Source organism: Balaenoptera acutorostrata, chromosome 20 (genome assembly GCF_949987535.1).
Source record: "Balaenoptera acutorostrata chromosome 20, mBalAcu1.1, whole genome shotgun sequence".
Taxonomy (NCBI): Eukaryota; Metazoa; Chordata; class Mammalia; order Artiodactyla; family Balaenopteridae; genus Balaenoptera; species Balaenoptera acutorostrata.
In genome coordinates this window covers 53667950-53693470 of record NC_080083.1, presented here as the reverse complement: position 1 = coordinate 53693470, position 25521 = coordinate 53667950, and the positions used below count along the sequence as shown (strand labels likewise).

The 25521-nt window shown below is 51.7% G+C and overlaps 1 protein-coding gene across 16 annotated transcripts in view; it reads right to left on the bottom strand.

The window, feature by feature from the left end:
- Positions 1 to 25521, bottom strand: part of RBFOX3 (RNA binding fox-1 homolog 3) — a 449725-nt gene that overhangs the window by 325492 nt on the left and 98712 nt on the right. For 15 of the 16 annotated variants that reach the window (XR_009006299.1, XR_009006298.1, XM_057536054.1 and 12 more), the window contains one exon: positions 6406 to 6548. The gene's annotated coding sequence lies outside the window, so the exon portion shown is untranslated. Of the gene's footprint in view, positions 1 to 6405; positions 6549 to 24992; positions 25177 to 25521 lie in introns of those variants that run through there. The other variant, XM_057536055.1, reaches the window with a different exon arrangement.

The window sequence follows — 25521 nt, the reverse complement described above, 5'->3', positions numbered from 1 at the left end:
TCCTAATTGGCCTGTGGGTACATTCTTATCATTGTCTTTAAAATGACCAATGATGGTACTTCTGGGCGGGGGACAAGTAGAGTTCATGGTGTCTAGGCTCACCTTCCTCCCCAGTAGTCTTGGCGGATACAGTAGGTAGAATTGTGTCCCCCCAAAAGGATATCTTGAAATCCTAACCCCAAGTACCTGTGACTGTGACCTTATTTGGACTTAGGGTCTTTGCAGATGTGATCAAGTTAAGATGAGGTCCTCCTGGAGTTGGGGGTCCCTAATCCATAGCCGGTGTCTTCATAAAGTGAGGGAAACTTGGACATACACATACATACACAGAGGGGCACGGTGTTTCAAGACAGGGGCAGACAGACACCGAGGGGAGAAGTCACGTGGTGACGGAGGCAGAGACCGGAATGATGTGTCTGCCAGCCAAGGAACGCCGAGGGCTGCCAGTGACCACAGAATCTGGAGAGAGAACGGGGCCCTGCTGGCACCTTGACTGCAGACCTCCAGCCCCCAGAAGTGTGAGAGAATAAATCTCTGTTGTTTTAAGGCCTGCCGTTCTGTGGTCCTTTGTTGCGACAGCCCCAGGACTCTCCCACAGAGCATCTGAATCTGGAGATGCCCCCGCCACACACACAGGTTCTCCATCTCAAAGCTCTGGGCTCTGATGAGACGGCTGCTGATCGCTGCCACTCTTCTCAGACTATTTCCATCCTGGGAGCAGCCAGCAGTGCTTCCCTTCCAGCCCCAGAGCTGAAGCTACATCTGGAAACTCTTCTCACCCTTAATTGTTCTTAATGCTTTAACACACTGAGTGACTAATGGGCTCTAATTGGACAGCTCCGTCGTGGAGGGGGTGCTCTGACAGCGCCCTCCGCCACCCGCCCAGCCTCCTGGGCTGCTCACTCCCAGAGTTCAGAGGTCACCAACAAAAAATATGGACCTGTTCTCCTATTTTTAAAAAGATGTCACACCAGTGCCAATAAGCGGTTTCATCCTTCAACCAACAAACATGAGGCAAAGAAAAGGATAGCGAAAAAGCCAAAAGCAGATGGGACAACATATCATCAGTGCCACCGAGGTTTGTGACACCTGTCTTGGACAGAAAGAGGGGTTCTTGGAGGCAAACCCGGCGCTAGTGAATGTTAAAGAGGCTGGAAGATTCCAGCCACAGAGAAACAGGGTCCAGGCCTTCCCCACGCAATCAGAGGAAAGGAGAGGGGAGAGAGAGAAAGAGAGACAGAGAGACAGAGAGATAGAGAGGGAGAGAATGAATATAAGGAGAGGGTTCCAGACTCTTCCCCCTTCCTCATGGGCACATCCCCAGAACTTGTTCTAGTAGTAAATGTTCAGAAGGAAGGATTAAAGCTGACCTCAGTGCTCTCCCAAGTCTTCTTTTCCAAACACACTTAGCAATAGAAGAGCAACCACAGGTATTTCTAGAAAGACTCATTTTTCCAAAAGCTGGCTCAAGCTAAAGTCTTCAAATTAAAATATCAGGCATGAGAAGCAAATAAGATGCCTCTGCAAGAAGGGAGAAACACCAGCCTCAACGTTCAGGTGCATATTACCTGTTCCACCCAGCAGCCACCGGGACTTCCTCATGCGTGGCAGGAATGTATTAACTGCAAGTGTCAGAGAAACATCCCATTAGCTTCTGGTGTAACTAGATAAAGTCACGCTCTCCCTCTCCCCACCACTGGGGAGACATTTACCTCGATGCTCTAGAAAGCTCTGTGTGCATTAATATTGCTGATGCGGGCAGGCTTTGCTATGGCTTGGCCCCCCGAGGGTGCCATGTGATGGATTCCAGTTTAACAGCTTTTAAAAACAAGCAGACAAGAGACGAGCGTGATGGATTATGCAGGAAGCACGCTCATTCGGGAATGATTTATGGGAAGTCGCATGTTGCTGCTCAGGGGTCCATCCCCTAGGGTGGGAACTGCGGTAGACAGATAGGTTCTAATATCGTTGGGGGGGACAACAGCCTGAAGTGCCAGCTGCACAGCCACGACACGCTCATGCCTGACCCAACACGAGTGGGGCAGCCCCTGCTTCGGCACACGCTCTCCCCTGTACTTGAAAAAGTGCGACTGGCCCAGCCCAAAGCCATTCTTCTTGGGTGTGGACTTTCCCCTTCTCTCTCCCCTGCCGGTTTTAGGAGCGCCCTCTGAGGGGCCAGAGGTCAGAGCAGAAGACTTTGTTCATCTCTCAGCTCCCCCACCCCAAAAAACATCTGGAGAAGGAACAGCCAGCTATGCCCTCTGCTCTGTCTGAGTGACCGTGACGCACAGCACCGAGGGCTGGAAGGAGTCAGACCGTCCAGTGAGAGTGGTGACGGGGAGGGGAGAGAGAATGGGGAGGGTCGCGGACAGAAGAGTGTGTGATGCCCACTGCGAGTTTCTGTTCTGCATACTGGCAGGCGGGTCCTGCCCCGTTGATCTGGAGCGCCCATCTGCCCCCGGCCTCTGCCACTGCACGTAAGAGACAAATCTCATTTTGCAGCAGATTAATTTCCACCCATGATTTTAATAAGGACTCAGAATTTACAGTAAAATCCAAATCAAATCCATATTTAAAGGTTGAGCCTCCGAATGGGATCTAATTTATGGGACCCTTTCCAAGGCAGAGGAAGGGAGCCAGGGATGGAACAATGGCTTGGGAGGTAACAGCGTCCTCCCATGCCCTCCTCTGACCCCTTCCTGCCCCCACCTGCCCCCAGGGCTCCATCGGATGCGTCTGCAGTGATGGGGAGCTACGCTAGACAGTCCCACATGCCACAGGAAATGGAACAGCCCGCTCACCAGAGCAGAAGCTCCTGCATGCTCTTCCGTGCAGCTTCTCCATCACGGATCCCGGAGTACCCCTAGGGAGCACTTTCTCCAGGCAACCTTCCACTGCGAGAGGGCATGGAAGATGTATATATGCAGGGGCTCCATACGTCCCTGTGTTGGCGCCTCTCCCCACCACCATCATCCCCCAAACCTCCATCCCCCAGGCCGACTTGTCTCCAAAACGCCTGCCCCTGCTGCTCATGATTAAGTCACGGATGAGGGGGCCTCTGGGGGAGAGAAACCAGGTGGGATGCCTGCTGCCCCATGCCTCATTTTCTTTTCAGACCTTAGCTCTGGAAGCATGGGGGCACCTGGAGGGTGGGTTTGGCAGCCCCCTCTGAAGTCTGCATCTGGATCCCACTGAGAAGAGTGGGGGCACCGCCACTGGGTGGGAGGGTGTCTGCAGGGGGTCAGCAGCCGGCACACCTGACCGCTGATCAATGTGCCTGGCCCTCTCCCGTCAGACCCACCACCCACCTGAAGGTGATCAGAAGGTGATACACAGAGCCCAGCTACCTCTGCAGGCTTCAACACTGCTCAGGGCGAACAGGACGTGAGGGTCTTCCCTTTGATGCTTCTCTCCCCTGGACTTCACCCCACTGGAAGGGAGAAGACCCTTGATGCGCATTCCCTATTTCATAACTTCAAGCATGCCTTCGGAAGCCACAAGGGGACAGAAAGGGCGTGTGCACCCAGAAGCCTCTCGGGGCGGAAAGGAGCTTGCATAGCCACTCCTCTGACCCCCAAATTCCCGGACCTGCCATCAGGATCGGCCAGTCTAGTGCTTTCAGCTTCCACAACACCAAGGATTTACCTTTTTAGGAGGATGCTCGTTCTCAAACCCACAGAAAGGCGAGGCTGGGGCCTGCAACCTCCTTCAAGGAGGCAGCAAGGAGAAGTACCTTCCGAGGGATCACAGAGCTGATCCACAGTCACCTGCCCTCAGGATGTGGGCACTCTGCTGCCCTTCCCCCAGGGGCAGAGCCAGGTGCACTTGCTCAGAACCAGGAGCCTGAGATTAAGGGCATGGTGCATGACCCTAGGGGTTCTTTGGCTTACACTGAGGTCAGCCCCAAACCATGTGTCCAGTGAGGGTGCTTCACAGAGCTGGCAAGGCTGGTATCTCGGTGCATGCAGTGACGAAGGGGCTGCGGAGGATGGCGCCCTGGCACTGGTTTTATGGCAACGCTGTGGGGAGCCCCAGAGAGGAAGCTTCAGAAGGTCCCGGGGGATTGAGACCTTCTGATCGGTCGTGAGGACTTGCTCCTCTGTCCCAGTGTGGTCTGGGGCATATGGTCTTCCTTTCCGGGCTCGCTAAGTGGTCTCCAGTGGCTTAGGGAACGGAATGCCAGCATGATTTCAGTGTAGAAGAGGGGTTGTTCAACATACTCAGCTCCAGCACGTCCCCAGACCCGCACCTTTCTCATCCCAGGTCCATGGCATGGTCACCCCTCCCTGGGACAAGCAGCATCCTCCTCGCTGGTCCCCCTGCTTCTGCTCTGACCTCCCTTCCCTGTTTGCCCCCCACCCAGAAGGCAACGTTGTCTTCATACAACTCAAATCAGGTCATTCATCCCTTGCTCAGAGCCCTTCAATGGCTCCTACCATCCTTAAGACAAAATCCAAAATCCTTAAGCCTGACCTAAAAGCTTCTGAACATAGCCTGGTCACTCTCCACCTCACCTCCTTCCATGCCCTGCTCACCCACTCCACCCTGGCAGACCAGCCTTCTTGCTGCTTCTCCAATGTGCCTGTGCGTCACTGCCTCAGGGCCTTTGTATCTGCCGCTCCCCTGCCTGGACCTCTGCCCTCAGAGCCCTGCCAGGTCGCCTCCTTCAACCTCTGCTCACACCAGCACCAGGGGCCGCCCTGACCGCCTGTGTGCTCAGCAACCTCCACGGTGCTCAATCACCTCGCCCACCTCATTTTCTTCATAGCCTTGTCACTACCTGACTTTGCTCTAAATAAGCATCTGTTTACCCTCCACGTCCCCGCTAGAAGATAAACACTACGAGGGCAAGAACTTGGTGTGTCTCCACTGCATCTCCAGACCCGCACCTGGGCTCGGCACCTGGAGGGGCTCAGGAATGGTTGGATGACTGAATGCAGACCAGTCAGTGGACCCATCAGCCCACTGAAGAAAAGGACCCAAATGCTCTGAGGCAGGAAGATAATCGATTTGCATCATGAAAAGAACACAAGCAGTGCATTCCTGCAGATCCACCAGTGTCGTGTGTAGAATCTGATTCCATGGATTCTAAAATGGGCATCTTTTAAGGAGTATTAGAGAGACCAGCCTGTGTTCTGGTCTCTTTGCCCAGAATTCTTGTTGGCATCTTTCCGACTACGGGGTATGGGGGCTCTGGTCTTTCCTGCCCTGGATGACATGGACCCACCAGCTTCGTGCAGTTTCTCAGCAGGGAGCGGGGCTGCACGAACTCCAAGGTGGTGTAATAACGAGTTTTCCTGGTTTCTGTCCCTGGTACCTGAGAGGTAACCTCTAAAACCTGTGGAATTCCTGAAAGACGGGAGTGCCTTTTGTTACTCGTCAAGTCCCTTCAGACCACAGCTGACTTTATGCTAACCAGGTGGCTCAGGTAGACCCTCAGATAGTTTCAAGGAAGGGGTACTGGTTAGAGGTTTGGTATTTTCACTTCCCACCTCAGGGGAGGGAAGAGTTGCTAAAGACTGAGTTCAACCACGTGGCCAATGACATAATAAGACCCCAATAAAACTCTGGACACCCAAAGCTCGGGACCTTGGTGGTTGATAAACACATGGATGTTCTGGGAGGGTGAGCTGCCCTAACTCTATCGGGAGAGGGCATGAAGCTCCAAGTCTGTCCGGGACCCTCCCAGATCCCTCCTATGTGTATCTTTATAATAAAACTAATTGTAAGTATAGCACTTTCTTGAGTTCTGCAAATTGTTCTAGCAAATTATCAAAACTGAGGGGGTTGTAGGAACCCTCGAATTTGTAGCCAGTGGTCAGAAGTGCAAGCGGCCCTGAGACTTGCAGCTGAAGTGGGGCAGTCTTGCGGGAGGACGGGCCCTAAGCCTCTGGGGTCTGCCAATAACTCTAGGTGGCGAGTGCCAGGATTGAAGTACAGTCCAGCCACTGGAGGTGGGAACAGGGCAATCACTGAGTCCCCTCTAGAGCCAGATGAAGGCATCAGAGCCCATCACTGGGTTCAGGGGAATGTGCACAGCAGGACACGGAACCGTGCAGGTGAGGGTCAGACCCCGACCTTGGCCTCTATGGCATTTTGTGCTGACACTGGACAGTGGACACTACACTCTGTCCACCTTCCTTCCTGGGATAACAACTTCACGGCCAGGCTGATGGATTTCAGCAGCCACTCCTTACAAAACCCCACCCAGGGCATTCCTGGGGATCTGCTGATTCTCCCTGCCCTGCTCCCTGAAGCCACAGAAGACACACAATCAGCAAACCAGAGCCAGCAGAGGAAGGTCCCTGCAATTCCCTCGTGTAAAATAAAATCGCCGCATCAAGATGTTTTTCCACCACAAATGCAAACTCCGAGGATGGGTGTGGTGGGCAGGTGGCGCCTTACCTGGTAGTGGAAGGTGAGGTCTGTTTTGTGGTAGCAAGGAGGCCCCCTGGGGTTCTTTCTGGAACTCCCTTGGGATGGAGGGTTACTAGGGAAGGCGAGTATCAGCAGGAAAAGCTTCAGGGTCTCAGAGACAGGCTTCCAACCTGAAGGAAAAGAAAAGAAAAAAGGTTAAATGCCTTTGGAGCAAACATCCATTTTTTGATATGAAACAAACATTGGTGTTAATAAACAAGAGAAGAGAGAGCAGCTTCAAGGCCAGTTGGTTGCCACCAGGGATCACACCCCAGGGGAATAAGAGGAACCTTGTGGAAAACAAATCATTAGAACCTGACTGCTGCCTGGGGTGTGACGTCCTCTGCTGACCCCTGCAATTCTTTGACCCCACTGTGCTGGTCCCGAACCACCTTGTCTCATGCCCTCTCCTGCTCGTACTTCCCGCCTCACCCAGTTCAGATTCCAGGGCCTGTCCCTGCCACCACCCCGGCAACTGCCTTGTCCCTCTCTTTTTAACAGCTTCCTCAGGTGATTTCACTCTCCTGACGCATCACTCCAAAGATGTCCTATTTCACTGGGAGGAAACACCCAGATTTGCCTGCAAGCCGGGTCAATCCAGGTTTGGGGACTCTGAAGCTTATACGATTTAGGGGGCTTTCTAAGAAAATACGACAAGATGGTGGATGCAAAAGTAAGGTGCAGGGTCTTACACGGGGCCCATGGGTGCATAACTTCATGGTAAATCCTCCTCTACCCACAGGACCCTAAGCAGTCTGGCCTCCTGCTGCACCACTGGCCCCTCCTCCGACCATTCCCCACCCTCTGCGGCCCCTGGGCCTCCTGGCTGTCCCTCCACACTCAAGCACCTGCATCCCCCCTACATTAAGCCTTTGCACCAGCTGTTACACGGACAATTTCCCAGAAATTATCGAATCTGGTGTCACACAAATGCACTTGTTTCCTGTGGTCTTTTTTGCCCCTCCCCCACCCCGGAATGCCAGCGTCCTGCGGGCACTTCATCTGTTTTATTCAACTCCATCTCCAGGGCCTGGAACACGCCTGGCACATTGTTGGAGCTCACTCAGTATTCGTCGAGTGAATAAATGAATGAATGAACGAACCCCCCCCCCTTTTATTCTCCTGTTTCACACTCTTAGGTTTACTTAGAATAGCCTCCCGTGTCAGTCTCTAGAGCAGGAATTCCCAGGAAGCAGAAGGGAGCTGGTTGTTTCTGTTCATTTTGTTGGTGGTGGCTGGTTGGGTTTTGCAGGGGTAGGAGGAACCTGGGCCTTGGATTTTTTTTTTTTTTTTTTTTTTTGCTTAATTTACTCCAACCGAGTGTGTGTGTCATCAGGCAAACAGGACACAAAACCATTTAGGGGATCCATTCTGATCATCCTGGAGAGACTGGCTTTGGGGCAGGGTGTGAGATCACGTCGGCCGGGCAGTGGTTAAGCTCTGCCCCACGCCACCCCCAGCGGAAAGACCCCCGTTGGCACATCCCCAGAAATCTCACAACAGAGAGTTTTAAAAATAATAAAGAAAAAATCACCAGTTTTTTTCTTTTCCTAAAATCTGGTTACTTAAGGGAGCACTGCCCCATCCCAAAGGCAGGGCCAAACTCACAGAGCGCTGCCAACTGCAGAGACATGCCCGGGCACATGTGCCTTTCCAGTGACCATCCGTGCCATGCAAAGAGCCAGGAGCTGGGCATGGGAGAGGCCAGGAACAGCCCTGAGCTCCACAGGCCGCTTTTCAAGGGGAGAAACAAGCGTGCGATCTGCTTCTCCTAGGTCAGTGGGCTACATGCAATGAGAGGGATGGCTGGGGGAGGGGCTGGGGGAGAAAGAGGGGCTCAGGCGGAAGTGGAGGGAGCCCGGGTAGAGGCGGCTCCAGGTGGTAACCCCAGTGGCGGGGCTAGAAGGCAGGCAGGCTGGCTTCTCTTACATACAACTAAACGCTTGATTCTCAGCAGCCAGCATAAAAGGCAAGGGCTGGCGTTCACTCTCTACCAGACCCGCTGGAACAGGAGCCACGTAGGGCTGTGGATGCTGCCCAACCAGGCACCACACCCCGCGTCCCTGGTACCTAAACCCGGCAAAGAGAGTGACAAAGGAAATGGCGCAAAAATAGGGGGTACAGGCAGTAAGAATACAAGGGATGCCCCCCAACTCCTCCAGTCCCCAGCACCCTGATCGTTATGGACGATCCCCAAATCCAGGCCACCTTCTCCAGGGGCAAATGCCTCCACATCCCCCACCCACCTGGCGCCCTAACTCTGCCCCACGTGCAGTGCCTGCCGAGAGCAGGGCCAGGGCCAGGGCCAGGGCCCGAGGGGGGCCCCTCTCCCCGCTTCATTTGTTTTCCTCCACCCGAGCTGAATGGGAGATTATCGAATAGCTTGTCCCTGGTTGCAGTGGCACATTTTCCCTCACTCCACAGTAGGAACCACCATCCATCACCCACACAGCAGAAGCCAGGCCCGCAGTTTCAGGGACCACAAGGCTCACCCAGGTGGGGTGCCCCAGCTCCCGGGATGCCAGGGGAAGGAACTGGTCCCATCCTGCCCACGGAGCCCAGCGTGGGTGGAGGCAAAAGGCCAAGCGTGAAGTCGCCAGGATGCCTCCCTCAAGGCCCACAAGGTTGGCTCGGTTGATGAGGCAAAAAGAAAAGAGCAGAAGGCCAAGCCTGCCCAGGGCCAGGCCCAGGGTCAAGGCTACAGCCTGTCATCTCGGACTCCGAGGCAAAAGGGTTGGCTAGGTCGCAGGAGTGATCTGCGTCTTCCTCGTTCTCGGAATTATATATCTTGCGCCCGACCATGTGCCAAGCTCGGTGCCAGGCACCCGTGGTTCCAGGCTTTGCCAGAGCACACCCTGTGCAGGAGGCAGGCAGGGGCCTCCCACTGCTGCCCTGCAATCTGCGAGGCCTCCTCGCCCCTCCCACTGCAGGGAGGCAGGCAGAGGGGGAGAATTCGGAGGCCCCACCCCAACCCCTGCCCCACACCCATTCCAGAACCCCAGGGTCACCGGGGCACAAGGGCTCACTGTGGGCCAGGACTCTTCCCTGCTCCTCCTACCTGCTTCAGGATCCACACCCCTGGCATTAGTGGTGGGCGCCCTCAAAAATAATTTGGGGATTGACAGAGGCTTATATCCCAGGAAGGCTGGAGATGTGATATAGAGAAGGCCCTGGATCTGGAAAGTGCCAGGCATGGTCCTGCCAAGGGCGAGGGCAGGGAGCCTGGGCGGGAGGGAGGGCTGAGTCTCAGAGGGCAGCAAAGAGCCCATTCCCACTGCCTGCTTCCCCACATCTCAGCTGTGAATTGAAGTCTCCCAGGCCTGTGGCCCAGTCTGACTACTCCAGCCCACGGCAGCTGCTGAGCCAGCCCGGCTCCCAGCTCTGCTCCCAAGGTGGCAGGAAGCTGGGGGCTGCCTTTGGTGCTCCGGCCCCAAAAGGCCTCCTGTTGGATTCTCGCCACTGGGGAGAGAAGACGGAAAAATTAACACCTGGACTTTTAAAAGGTGTCTTCTGCAAAAAACAAGCCAACACAGAAAGGGGCACAGGCCCCAGCAGAGGCTCCTTCTAGAACAGACTTGCATGGATGACAAGGTCCTCTGGCCACCGTCAAACTCCAACCCTTCTGACGAGCAGTTACACAGCCAGGGACTGGGCAGTCAGCCCCTCTATTCCTCTCTGAGGGCCCCTGTCCTCTGCCCACCGTGCAGCTGGACTCTGTCCTGAGGGGCTGAGCAGAGGGGTCCAGGAGAAAGCGGGGAGGGAATTGAGAGGGGAGGGGAGTGAGGAGGTGGGAAGAGATGAAGGGACTGGAGGAGGGAGGAAGGGGGGAGGGAAGAGAGAGGGGAGGGGAGTGAGGAGGTGGGGAGAGATGAAGGGTCTGGAGGAGGGAGGAAGGGGGGAGAGAAGGAGGGGGGAGAACCTGGCTGAATCATCATCATCATCATCATGGAAATAGGACTGAACGTAGTCCCACGAGGGCAGACCTGTGTTGATCTTTGCTCACCATGGCTCCTGGTACCTGGCCCAGTGCTGCACACAGTAGGTGCTCAGTCAATAAGTGAACAATGAAAAGAAGGAGAGGAAGGCACAGCCGGTTGAGCAGTATGCAGGGGAGTAAGGTTTCTCATTAAAATTCCCAGCCAACCTTAAAACCAACACATGGAATTAACTGTTCTTAATTTGGGTCTGTCAGCGGGATGGTCTCCAACTCCCAGAGGTAGAATGACCTTCACGTTCTACACAGCAAAGCCGGCAATCCGAGCCCACCAAAGCCCCTCACACTCACAGCTTCTCTTGCAGAGAGAAGGTCCAGCAGCCAAGCAGATATTCTGGATTTGCTTCCAAACCTCCAAGAGAAAGGTGCACTTGGACTTTAGGGCCCAAGGACAGGCTGGGACGACAACAGTCCTTTATAAAGTACAGGTCACCTGAGCATGTGTTTTTATTTACAGGACTTGGGTTGAGGCAACACAGAGAAGCAGAGACAGCCCGTGAGCTAACATGGAGCCCTCCCTGGAGTGCCCTCCCTGGGTCCCCTGCCAGCACATGCGCACCCCTGTGGGCTGGCGGGGGTGGGTGTGGGGCGGGAGGGAGGCTGTTTAAGACAACAGCGCCCCCTCTGGGCATGTGCAGCCCTGCAAGTGCAGGTCTCGAATTCGGGATCCCTTCATCTCCTCCTTGGAACAAGGCACATAGTTGCTGCCCTCCATGACAGACTGGGTGACATTCCTGGAGACTCTGGGGCATTGGGGCGGAACAGTTTGGAGCATGTTTTCCTCCAGCCCCATCTCCGACATACTGTGTGACCCGGGACAAGCCGAATGAATGGCTCTGACCCTTTGCCCCATCGTATGAAGAGCCTACTGTGTGCAGACACAGACCCAGGAGCCGGATGTTCCAAGAGGTGTGGTGTCTGGAATGTCACTTGACCTGCTCCCCCCAGAGGCACAGGGATAATACATTCCAAAGGCTTTGCACTAAATCAGAGGCATTTTCTCCTAATGCCTCAAGGAGTCAAATGACCTCTCAGGGCCCCTAGAGCCACAGCCCTCTTCATAAAGTTCAGCTATGGACCCCAGGAGCCGCCTAAGGGGGGGCAGGATGGAGTATAGGGGACCCCATTGCTTATGGCAAAGGTTTTCCCAAAGGACTCTGAAATCTTCAGAAATCAAGTTTTGGGGAGTCTGTTGTACTTTGACTAACATTGCCAGAGATGTGCCTGCATTCTTGCGTGGCTTCCCAAAGGGACTCCAGAAATGGCATCAGCAGAATCCCAGAGGACTCAACATACACATCTTAGAAATGGGCTTTTCTCCCCAAATCACACCTTTCTGTTGCATTTCATTGCAGAAAATGGAGCTTTTTTAGTCCTCCAGTTCTGCCTGGCAGAAAGTAAAAGAAATTCAGAGTAATGACACAGATTTTCCATAGAAACAGAGAATAGATTGGTGGTTACCAGAGGCAGGGGGTGGGGAGTGGAGGAAATGGTGAAGGTGGTCAGTAGGGACAAACTTCCAGTTATAATATGAATATGCTCTGGGGGCGTAATGCACAGCATGGTGACTTTAGTTAACAGTGCTACAGATATGCTCTTGAAAGTTGCTAAGAGTGTATCTTAAAAGTTCTCATCGCAAGAAAAAAAAAATGTAACTATGTGAGGTGATGGACGTTAACTAGACTAATTATGGTGATCATTTTGTAGTAAATACAAGTATCAAATTATTGTGTTGTACATCTTAAATGAAGACAAAGTTATATGTCAATTATATCTCAATAAAACTGGGAAAAAAATTCAAAGTAATGGCAGGGATTCGGTTTTCATTTTTAAAAACCATCCAAATTTCCACACCAAACAGAGCTGCGTATCCTGCTAACTATACCCATTCGTTAAAACATGGAGTCCTCATTCACTTGCCTGCTTTGTAGTTCAGCAAGGCACTGTGTTCCTTCCTTATTTTTCTCTGAAACCCGCTCCTCCCTGTGTGCCAGCGTCCCTTCTCCCATCTTCTCTCTTCAATCTCTCTCGAGGCATCTTTCAGAGATGCTGGCGGCGTTCCCCTCGATTTCTCATCACACCAATTCCGCCTCAGTCTGCTTCCCCCAAAACATGAGCTAATAACCAAAACCAGAGCTTAAAATGGGACTCAAGCTAAGAAAGCAAAATTTGCTATTTCTTTAACCAAGAGAAGAATGTGAAGCATCTCATTTCAGTAGTAAAGATTATAGGGGATATGTAATATTCTGAATAAATGAATCTCCTCCTCCCATTTTTAAACCACTCTTGTGAAACCAGCTTTGTTCCCGACTCCTCTCATGCCTTATGAATCCTGTCCCTGGCAAAAATAATTTGGGTTTTATTATTCTGGCATCTAGTGGGAGTCTGTGACAATTTTACTGTAGCTCCGCTGGTGTTGCTTCTTCTTTTTTTAACACCAGTGTGTTTTAATAATAGTGTACCTTTAGGTATTGTTGAAATGTTACATTATTCAACGTATCCAACGGGAATGGGAAGGGCCTCATGTAATTTATGTGTCCTCGGCGCTGTGCTTAAAGCTTGTGAAATGGAGGGGTGTCATTTGGGAAGCAATTTTCCCCAAGGTCAGGGAAAACTGGAGTAGCTGGAGACTGTGACCCGAGTGACAGCCAGGCTCAAGCTGGGGGCTCAGAACCCCTGACGTGAGGCTGGGACCAGTGGCCAAGGGACTCCGGGCTCCAAACCATAAATATTCCCCCAATACAGGAGAACTCTGGTATACTGCTGGATTGCTAGGCTGCTTGGGTTTCGAGCAAATCTTGATGAGATGGCGTTGCCAAGGCATGATCCAAAGCGTTCTCAGGCTCTGCTGTCCATTTCCCTGCCTCCCTCGCCAAACTGGGGTTCCTATGTCTAGGAATCGATGACCGAAACCCCGGGATGGTTAACTGGGCCTGTTCCAGACACGTCAGGGGACTTCAGGTCATCTGGTTCCCGCATCCTGGTCCTTCCAGAAAGCACCATTCCTGAGCCAAACGTCCATCAAGTCCCTCCTATGCTAGATGCTGGGGACACAGATAAGAAACACCACACTGACCTGTACCCAAGGGGCTTGTGGTATAGAGGGAGAGATGACAATAAACCAAAAATCCCAGCAGAGTGGAGTAAGGCCACAGATGGCAAGCTCCATAGGGCAGACCTTAGTTTTGCTCAATGCCACATTGCCGGCATCTAGAACAGTGCCTGGCACATAGGTGTTAAAGGAGTATGTTTGATGACAGAATGAAGGAATAAAGTACCAGTGAGAGAGGTGGACAAAGGATGTGTGGGACCCTGAGCAGAGGCTCCTCACTCACACTGTGAAGGTGTTCTTGCTCCCACGTGCCAACCCTGGAGTGAGTCAGAGACTCGAGGGGAGAGGAGGAGACAGCAGGTGCAGAGCCAAGAAGGAAGAGCAGGCGAGATGTCTTCCAGGGATGCAAATAATGGGGCAGGAGGTGTGGGCTTTGATGTACTGGAAGATGACACTGGCCAATAAGTCAGGAATCAGATCATGATGCACCTTGAATGTCAGGCCAAGGACTTTAAAAGGCCACTTGAAGAATTTTAAGCCGGAAACGATGCAGATGCATGTCTTAGGAAGCTCACTCTCGTGCCAATGTGGACAGGATGGAGGGGGTAAAAACCAAGGCAGGAATCTTAATCAGGAGGCTGCCGCTAGGGATCAAGTGAGAAATTAAGATTTAGGAAAGGGCAGATGGAGAATGTGTGTGATGCACAGGACTGAGGGAAGGTTACACTGAGGGGGCTTCAGCTGGGTTGATAATATAGTTTATAAGTTATTCTTTACACCTTTGTATATGTTAACAATTACATTATACAATTTTTCCAGGCTTGTGGAATTGAGTTCAGATTTCGACATGTGTTCAAAGAGTCCCTGATATGTATGGGGGGGTGATATTTTGTAGATGGTTCGGTACTAGGATCTAAGGCTTAGGAAACAGTCTTATCTGCTTTGGAGATTGTGGCAGCCTGCCTCCAAGGTGGCCCCTACAATTCTCACCTCCTGTCCCCTTATGTAGCCCCTGCCCACATCAGACCAGCGCTGGTCTGTGCAACCACTAGAACATGGCAGAAGTGATGGTGCATTGATCCTGAGATCAGGTCATACTTACTCTGGGGGAAGTTGGCCACCACGTCATAAGGACACTCAAGCAGCCATAGGGAGAGATCCACATGCGAGGAACTGAGGCCTCCCACCAACAGCCAACATGCTGCAACCTCATGAAAGACCCTGAGCTAAAAGCACTCAGCTCGGGCTTCCCTGGTGGCGCAGTGGTTGAGAATCTGCCTGCCAATGCAGGGGACACGGGTTCGAGCCCTGGTCTGGGAAGATCCCACATGCCACGGAGCAGCTGGGCCCGTGAGCCACAACTACTGAGCCTGCGCGTCTGGAGCCTGTGCCCCGCAACGGGAGGGGCTGCGATAGTGAGAGGCCCGCGCACCGCGATGAAGAGCGGTCCCCGCACCGCGATGAAGAGTGGCCCCCGCTTGCCGTAACCAGAGAAAGCCCTCGCACGAACCGAAGACCCAACACAGCCAAAAATAAATAAATAAATAAAAAGGTGCAAAAATAATTCTTTAAAAAAAAAAAAAAAAAAAAAAGCACTCAGCTCAGCCACCTCCAGATTCCTGAACCCCAGAAACTATGAGCTAATAAATGATTGTTGTTGGAAGCCACTACATTTCAGTGTAATCCATTACAGAGCAGTAGATAACTAATGCAGGAATTACCAAAATATAAATATACATGGTGGCTGAAGCCATGGGCATGGATAAGAACACCTAGTGAGAAGGTGGAATAGGAGTACAGAAAAGGCAATGAGAGGGCATACCTGGGACACCCCAGGAGTTTGTGGGAGAGAAAGGAAGAACAAGGAGAGGCCCCAAAGAGAAGGAAGATGAGATTGCAAAATACCACAAAAGCCCAAGGAAGGAGGGCATTGGATGCTTCAAAGAGGTCCAGCAGGACTGGACTTCTAAGGGACCCAGTTGTCCTTCACCCCCCAGGTGAGACCTTCTCACTCACTGCTTCCTTGTGAGACTGCTGGCTCCGTCCTGTCTCTCGTCCTCAAGTGGAAATCACATCTCTGATGAGAGGCCTTTCTCAACCACCAAAGCTAATGTAGTCCCCAGTCCAGTTCCCTGGTCACTCTCCTTGGCACTTCTTGCAAACTAATTATATTTTGATTTATTTCTTTACTCAACCATGGTCTGCGAGAGCTGGGAAATATGTTTTGTTCACCACTGTAAATCCAGTACCTGACATATACTAGGTTCTTTATATTTGTTGGAGGAACGAATAATCGAATGAATGAACAAATGAATGGAAAAACTAAAACCCTGATTCTCACCTAGTGGCCCAGGTTAACTGGTGGACAAACCATCCCTTCCCCCTTCACCCCTCCACTTCACCACACACTGCTATGGGTGGCGGGCCCCTTGGCTGTGAAGGAAAACACAGCTGGATGGGGAAGGAGGTGAGGAAAGAGAGAAGACTCTGAAAGTAACCCTGATGGGCTCTTGGGGAAGAGTCTGGAGGAAGCGCAAGTGGCCGCCATACTTCCTCCAGGTATTCAACAAATCTGAAGAGCCTGTGCCACATCGAGCTAGGTGGTGGGAACCAAGGGTACATCCTATGTGGCCCCTTAGCAGTTCACAGTCTAGTGGGGCAACAAGACAGGGGTGTCTAAGCGGTGAGGCTGGGAGGCTGAGTGTTCCCCACCTTGCCACCTCTACCTGGGAGACCCCGGGCAAGTTGCATAACCTCTCCTTCCTTCAGCAGCTCACCCATGAGGGGCTACTCAAACCACACAGGTGGTGATAGCACCACCTTTTGCCCCTCACCTGCAAACACTGGGGCCTGGGCAGGAGCATAGGTGTGCACTGCCATGATTTAAACAGGAAATTACAATACACTCTGATGGATGCTACAGAGGGGACGCACAGGGCACTGTGGACACAGGAAGGGTGGGAGTGGGCTGGGGCGTGACTGGCTTTCTGAAGGAAGTAACAGCAGAGCCGAGCAGAAAGAGTGCAGCAGAAACGTAGGAAGGAGGTCAGGCAGGGGAGCCTCACCAGCCAAGGTGAGGAGGCCTGAGCACAGGGCAGGTGGCAGGAGAGACAGGGCTTCTGGGGCTTGAAGGTCCCAAAAGGCTCACTGAAGAATTAGCCCAAACCTGCCTGCAGGGGAGTCCTTCGGCCAGCGGCATGTATCAAAAAGCCAGTCCCTCCAACAGACACACTTGGAGGGAACCCACCCCAGGATCACAGAACTGAAGGTCAGTGATTTTTTCATCAGAACTAAGGAGATGGACAGGTGCAAGGAGAAAGCCTGGAGCCGACCATGTCAGCCCCATCTTCAGGCCATGTCTGTTCACAGAGAAGACTCTGTGATTTGGGCCCGGGATGAAGGGCAGCCCATTCCCCACAGTTAATCCTCACACTGGGTATTACCCACAGCCCACGCCCAGTAAAGGGTCAAAGCCCCCTCCTCACACCGGTCCCCTTCCTTCTGCCCTGTTGCAGGCCAGAGACACCAGCTCAGGGATGCCCTCCTTGGGAGGGACAGGGACAGGGGAGTTCCCCCATCTAGAGGGCCTGATGGGAGGGGCCAGGAACACCAGCTATGAAGGAGTCCCTGGGAATGCAGAGCTTCAGGAGTCAAGGGAGTGGGGGATTCAGGGGCAAAGGGAGGTGTACAGGCAGCTCAGAGGATGGAGATGTGGGAAGGGGAGAGGGTACTGGGGTGGGTGCAGTGGCTGGCACAGGGCAAAAGGAGATGTGGGAGGAACACAGGGGGCTGAGACATCTGGAGACTGGGTGCACTGCGTAGGGACAGGGGTGCAGGTAGGTGGGAAGGGTTGCAGGGCGTGTAGACATGAAGGAGGGGACAGAGGAGGCAGGATGGAATGCAGGGAGTGAGGGAGGGGCATGGTCGAGAGGGATGGGGAAGAGGGCTAGAAGGGCAGAAGGGGTGAGCAGGGGAGGGGGCGAAGAAGGTGAGAACTAGGTGGAGGGAGTGGGGGAGAGCACAGCGGGTAGGGTAGGAGGAGACACCTGGGGTGGAGGGGCTGGGGGCTGGGGGGTGGTGATGAGACCATCCGCAGTTGCTCCCACGCCACGCAGCTGGGCCCGGCAGATAGCGCAATGCCAGCAGCAATCAGAGGCTCTTTTTCACTTATCTCTGCGCTGCCTGGTATCTGCGTGGTGGAAACAGGGCATTTGGTAATAGGATTTTGATGTTGAACAGCTGACGTTTGCTCCAGACTGGCTTTACGTCACACGTGGAGGGGGCCGAGATCTTAATAGGATTCTAAATTTTGCAAAGTGGAGAGGTAAGGAGAGGGCGGAATAGGGACTCCTAGGGTTCCCTCCTGAGGATGCCTCAGTGCCTGCATGGACTGGCATTTTGGGTGCCGATGGGAGGGGCACTGGGGATTTCAGGGGGGTGTTGTGGCCTCTGGGTCATAATAGCCAATGGGCCTGGGTGAAGACTCAGTCCTTGCTCTCACAGGGCAGGAACCGGAATGACTGCTTCCCCCAAGGCCCTTTCAGACCTGGGGTCCTTGGGATCCCCTGACCTGGCCCTGACACCTCCAGGTCTGGGGGTTTGCCCGAGCCTGACTGTGTCTCCTGGAAGGTTTTTTAAATGTTCCCCCTGTTGAGCCACACCTCCCTCCCTGGGCACAGGGAATGCAGTTCCAGCCTGAGCTTCAGGGAACTAACTTAGAATGGTAACATGCTTTAAAAATGTATATCGCTAGCTACTGTAACCACATGACCTTTGCACAAACATTCCAAAAATTCCCCAAGGGCCCTGCTGTGGGATAATTTGGCCACTTGGAGAAAGTGGCCTGGTCCTGGTATGGGTACCAGTCCTCGGCCACCCCCACCTCCCCTGAGCACAGGAGGCAAACAGGGGCAGATGCAGCAAGAGGGATTTGGGGCAGAAACAGTGAACAGCAGGATTCCTGGGCGGGACACAGCACTGAATCCCCACCCAGGGCGAGGTGTCACACATCCCTTTTCCTGACAAGCCGGCACACATCGATGCCCACCTCTGAGCCTCCCACATATGGTCTCAGGTGTTCACAAGATTGTCACTTGAATGCCAAATGCCTATCTGCCCCGCCACAAGTCGGGAGTGCCTGCCACATAGAAGGACATGGACATCTTCCTGGGGGACCTGAGTGTGACGTGCATGGAGGTGGGGAATGAGCTGATGATTTTGCCTGGTGCTTTCCAGCCGAGGACCCTTCTCCTGGCTGTCTGTCCCTCTGCTGGCCCCTCTCAGCCAGGCCATTAGCCCAAAGGAGCTGGGTTCTCACAGGCCTGCATTGGTTGAGGCCATCCAGAGAGTCTTGCTAAGGCTAGAACTAAGTCCTGTGTTCACCTGCCTGCATTGCATCACCCCATCCAGGCAGTTTGGTACCCCCTGCCGAAACAGGAACTTTCTCAAGAGATGGGGAAGTTCCATATCTCAGTCTAGGTAATGGTTAAACAGGTGCATACATCTGTCAAAACTGTTTGGTCTGTACTAAGACCTATAGATTTCATAGTATGTAAATTAGTCTCAATTTTTTTAATTAAAAAATATGTCACCTCCCAGACTGACAGTAGATCCTGAGTTACAGCCACTCTCTCAGGTCCCTGAGGCTTCGGAGCCTTTCGACTCACCAGAGTCAGCGACAGAAGCTAGATCAATACGTCTGGAAAGAAGCAATAATCAGTGTAATGATACTGCAGGTGTCCCACACTCGGGGCCGAGAGACTTGCCCCAGGGGGCTTCTACCAGCAGTGGAAGGAGGGCCACAGCTGTCAGCACGCTGTCACCCAAAGCCTCAGTCTTCCCTCATCAGCTCTCTAGCCGTGAGAAGAAAGGGGGGAACATGACAACACAGGAAGTGTCCTCGCCTCACACCCCACCCTGGCCACCTTGCACACCTGCAGCAGGGACCGGAATCCACGCCTGGCCTCCTCTGGTGAGTCCCAGGTGGAGATGGACACACCACGCACAGGGCTGGGGGCATTGAGAGGTGGGGCACACCCACAGCTGCCCCCTTTCCCTCGGGAGCACAGTGGCCACTTCATCACCACCGGGGAAACACCCAGTGTCTACCCAACCCCCCCTCAGGTCAAGAGAGGCTGCTGTAGGACTGCAGAGGCCTCTCCTCTCCCTCTGGCAGCCACAGGGCCCTGGTCTCAGCCAGGCCTCCCTGGTGAAGCTGATGTGCAGGGGGGCTCAGGAGGGTCACAGTCAGAACAGCTGGCGGTGCTGAGGAGCAGACAAGAGCGGATGGGAGGGACGCTGGCTGGAGAAGCAAGGGCCACCACAACCTGCTTCCTCTCTCCCCATTTGCTTCCTTGGCAAGAAGCTGTCCTGCCCACCTCCTGCCCTACCTTCTGGATGTGAAACTTAGACCAAGGTCTGGCAGGGAGGAGGCCTCTCTGTGCAAGCCCAGGTCTACCCGGACCCTGCTATGGCCTTCAGTCTGCTCTCCCTGAGTGATCCTGGCCACGACATCTGCCTTCCTAGGACCTCACTTTCCTTCAGAGCTCCTTTGGGCAGCATTCTTACTACCCAGGAGATAAGTTTTAGCTCATGCGGAAAGGAAGACCTCTCCAGAGGCAGCATGGCTTGGTGAAACTAGGAGTATACATCAGAAAGAGGCTAAGGTCCCTGCAAATAATAAATGCTGGAGAGGTTGTGGAGAAAAGGGAACCCTCTTACACTGTTGGTGAGAATGTAAAATGGTGCAGCCACTATGGAAAACAGTATGTAGGTTCCTCAAAAAACTAAAAATAAAGTTGCCATATGATCCAGCGATCCCACTCCTGGGCATACACCCAGACAGAACTATAATTCAAAAAGATACATGCACCCCTATGTTCATAGCAGCACAATCTACAGTAGACAAGACATGGAAGCAACCTAAATGTCCATCAACAGATGAATGGATAAAGAAGAGGTGGTATATATGTATAATGGAATATTACTCAGCCATAAAAAGAACAAAATAATGCCATTTGCAGCAACATGGATGGACCTAGAGATTATCATACTAAGCGAGGTAAGTCAGAAAGAGAAAAACAAATACCATATGATATCACTTATATGTGGAATCTAAAATATGACACAAATGAACATATCTACAAAACAGAAACAGACTCACGGACATAGAGAACAGACTTGTGCTTGCCAAGATGGAGGGAAGGGTGGGGAAGGGAAGGATTGGGAATTTGGGATTAGCAGATACAAACTATTATATATAGGATGGGTAAACAACAAGGTCTTACTGTACAGCACAGGGAACTATAATCAATATCCTGTGATAAACCAGAATGGAAAAGAATATGAAAAAGAATATATATATATATATATAACTGAGTCACTTTGCTGTACAGCAGATATTAACACAACATTGTAAATCAACTATACTTCAATAAAATTTAAAAAAAAAGAAGAGGCTAAGGTCCCTGGAAACATCAATTCCATTTGTCTACTCAACCATCTGTATATCTGCCATCCATCTGTCTGCCCATCCATTCATCCATCCATCCATTCACTCATCCACTCATCCATCAACCCACCCACCCACTCATCCATTCATCCATCCATCCACAGAGTAACCCCAGTGAGGGGCAGAGAAGGCCCAGAACAGGGGTAGAGGCTGGAGGGCAGTGCTACAAGACTAAAAGGTAGAGTACCTAAGAGTCTGGCCTTGGGAGTCAGATAAACTTGGATCAAAATCCTGGCTCCCTTGTCACTAACCTTTGTCAACCTCAGTTTGCTCACCTATAAATTCGGTAATAATAATTCTCTTACTGGGTTACTATAAAGAATAAATAAGATCATGTATACAGAATGCTTAATTTAGTTACTAGTCCATGGTAAGCACTAAATAATGTGACTTTGCAGTTTTTCCTGCTAAAAAGGTGGATTCTCTTTTTCCACCCTCTGTGAATCTGGGCTCAACCATGTGAGTTTGGCCAACAGAATGAGGCAGAAGAGATGGTGAGCTATTTCCAAGCCGAGGCTAGAAGAAACCTTATTTGTTTCCGCTGTTCTCTTGTGCCTCTGCCGTTGCTATGGTTGGGCCCCTGGTCCCAGGACAGGGATGAAAGACACATGAAGCAGGGCTGCCCCAGCTTGACCCAGCCTGGAGCAGAGCCACTGAGTCAATCTGCAGACCCACAAGGGAGCCCAGCCAAGATCAGCTGACCCCCCAACAGACCAGGGACCTGTGAGCAATGAAAAGAAATGATTCTTGTTTTAAGCAACTGACCTTGAAGGTAGTTTGTTATACAGCAGTAGCTAACTAATACACCTTTTCCCCTTTGATTTCTCTACCCCCTCCTCCTGTCTCTGTATCAAAGACATTATATAGCTTCTAATTATGTCTCTCCTACAAAGCCAGAAAAGGAAAGACTTCTGCAAGCAGATCACGTGAAGCCTCAATTCCCTGCCTACGACCCCTGCTACCTCACTGGAAACATGAAGTGACATTGCAGCTCACAGCTCAGGCAGAGGAATGACCATTGAGAGAAGTTCAGCAAGGTTGTCCATGGCCTGGAAATGCAGACGCCAGTAAAAGGGATTTGTCTGTTTGTCTGTCTATCTGTCTACTTTGAAGTCGAGGTAACGCAATTTTCAGAATCTCCAGGGAGCTGGGCTCTCAGTGGCAGGGAAGAATGAGAATCTGTCGTGGAAACTGCTGCTCAGTGTAGATTAGGGCTGCGACGGAGGGTGCGTGGCTCTCTCCTGCAAGAGCATTAGGGATTCCGCACGGCATGCTCGCTGTAAATCACTTCCCATTCAGGCCCGCTGCTGAGGGGCCAAAGGTAGATTTTCCATGGTTATGACAACAAAAACTAAAATTGGGTCAAACCTGAAAGGTATTATCTTCCTCTGAGCTGCTAAATGCACAAGAGTAATGAGGTTGATTAAGCAACATACCTTGGCCCGTGCCAGTTGCTTGGAAGACAGATTAGCCAGGTAAGTGGGTGGCTCTGGCCACCCTACCCTGCCTCCCCCTAAAGGTGGAAGGTCCTGGGCTTTTCATCTTGCTGACACCAGAAAACTCTCCGGCTACAGAGACTGGGTATCTAAAGTGCTCGGGAACCCTCCCAGCTACGAAAGAATGGGGACATCCAATGGCTCCAGGGAACTAGAGGCCCTGGGGACAGGCCACTCTTGCTTCTGAGTCCCCTTCCATGCCGACCCCTCCTGGTCATCACCATCCACAGCCACGAGTTTGAACCCGTGAGAGCCCAGGGGCTGAGGATTTGCTCCAGCTCACCCCTCCCTCTATGGAATCCTAGCATTTATCTGTTGCAGACACAATGCCAATACCTTGAATTTGCATAACATGCCCTTCTCCTTATAAATTATTGATTCGTATTCCACGCGCGTGCACACACCCCGCCTGGAGCCCATCCTTCAAAGCCTCACTGTCAACAGGCTTCAAATTGGACCCATCATCTCAGGTTATACAGTATTTATAAACTGACCTGTCCCATCACGTGGAGTTATTCTTAGAAACCACCCTGCCTCATCTCAAGAGAGAGGGAGAGGGAAAAGAGGGGAGACACTGAGAGTGAGAAGGTTTTCTTCCAGAACTGATTTTATTTTCTACTTACGTGACAGTTGTTATTAAAATGGTGGGTGGGGTGTGTTGGCAAAGCTGCGGACCTGCCAGTGTCACCTGGCCAGGGTGAAGTGGGCAGAGCCCAGGGGGGGAGGTCAGAAAATCTATGTCATCGCCCCCATTCACTGGCCATGTGACCACCAGGCTGTCTCAGTGAGTCTCCATGGTGAGCCTCGGTGCCTTCATCTGCAAAACGGGGCTAATATAACCTGTGTAGAGGATGGGGAGAATGGAGCAAGACTGGCTACATGGAAGGTCTTTAAAAACATTAAACTCTATTCTAACACCTGCTGCAACATGGCTGAACCTTGAGGACAATAGGCTGAGTGAATAAGCCAGCCACAAAAGGACAAACACTGTTTGATTCCAGTTAATTTTGAGGCACCTAGAATAGGCAAATTTATACATATGGAAAGTGGGATGGTGGTTGCCAGGGGCTGGAGGAGGGGACGTGGGGAGTTAGCATTTGATGGGGAGAGAGTTTTATCTGGGGAAGATGAAGAAGTTCTGGAGATGATGTTGGTGATGGCTGCACAACAATGTGAATGTCTTTAATGTCACAGAACTGTACACTTAGAAATGGTTAAAGAGGTAACATTTACTTTATATATATTTTACCACCATAAGAAATTTTTTCAATGTTTGACTATGATAAAAATGCAAAGTGATGCTATAATGATTCACCTGTAGGCCCGATAAGAAAGTAGTCTTTTATGAGCATTCTGTCTCACACATCCACCCTCAAAAATCAACACCTGTTTGGGCAGTGGGGTCTCTGCTGCCCAAAGAGCTCAAATCCTGCCTCTGAACTGGCAAAAATGTGCTTCTGTTTCTTGCATTGCCTGTTCCTGTCTTCCCCACGACTGCATGTGCTCCTGAGCAGGGAACACAGACTGAGCGGGGAGGCCAGTCGTCCCGACTCCCTGGCCACTTGGGTCCAGGCAGGCTTTCAACACAGGAGACACTGCCACCACCATCCTGGCCAACCTCTCCTGGGGTTTCACGGTGATTCCTTTGAAAGCCCCTTCTTTTTTTTTTTTTTTTTTAATTTTTATTGGAGTATAGTTGCTTTACAATGTTGTGTTCGTTTCTACTGTACAGCAAAGTGAATCAGCTATACATATACATATACCTCTTCTTTTTTGGATTTCCTTCCCATTTAGGTCACCACAGAGCACTGAGTAGAGTTCCCTGTGCTATACAGTAGGTTCTCACTAGTTATCTATTTTATACGTAGTATCAATATTGTATATATGTCAATCCCAGTCTCCCAATTCATCCCACCCCGCCTTTAGTTGGAAAGAGAAGGATATCGTATATTAATGCATATATGTGGAATCTGAAAAAATTGGTATAGACGATCTTATTTACAAAGCAGAAATAGAGACACAGACATAGAGAACAAATGTATGAAAGTCCCTTCTGATAAGGGGCAAACAAACTAGTGCCCTTTGCCTAGAAGTGGGCAGAGGGCAGTGAGAGCATCTGTCAACCTCTGGAGCTGTCTGGTCCAACAGAAATATCGTGTGAGCCTCCTGTATAAACTTACATTTCCTAGTTGCCACATTTTCTAGTTTTAAAACAATTAGAAAGAAACAAGCAAAAGTGATTTTTATGATTTTTAAAATTTAACACAATCTATAGCACAGGGAGATCAGCTCGGTGCTTTGTAAACCCCTAGAGGGGTGGGATAGGGAGGGTGGGAGGGAGACGCAAGACGGAGGAGATATGGGGATATACGTATATGTATGGCTGATTCACTTTGTTATAAAGCAGAAACTAACAAACACCCCATTGTAGAGCAATTATACTCCAATAAAGATGTTAAAAAAAAAGAAAAAAAATAGTATCATTTCGACATCCATATAAAAATGATCCATGAGAAATTTTACCTTCTCTGTTCTGTGCTGAGTCTTTGAGATCCAGTGTGCATTTTCCATGTTCACAACATCTCAGCCCCAAACTATCCACAGTTCTGTGTCCAACAGCCCTGTGTGGTTATGGCCGCCATATTGGATGGTGCCACTCAGGGCTTCCTCCATGTCCTACAGGCACACGACAGAAAAGTGGGACCCACTACGTTTGCAGTGGTCCATCAGGGAAGTCTAATGAGAAGAAGCAGGGTCACCCGGTCCTGGGAGCTGACCAGCGGGAAGGACTGTCCTCTGCCTGGCTCCCACAAACTCCACCCCTCTGCCTGGCTCCCACAAACTCCTCCCCCCTGCCTGGCTCCCACAAACTCCTCCCCCCTGCCTGGCTCCCACAAACTCCTCCCCCCTGCCTGGCTCCCACAAACTCCTCCCCCCTGCCTGGCTCCCACAAACTCCACCCCTCTGCCTGGCTCCCACAAACTCCACCCCTCTGCCTGGCTCCCACAAACTCCTCCCCCCTGCCTGGCTCCCACAAACTCCTCCCCCCTGC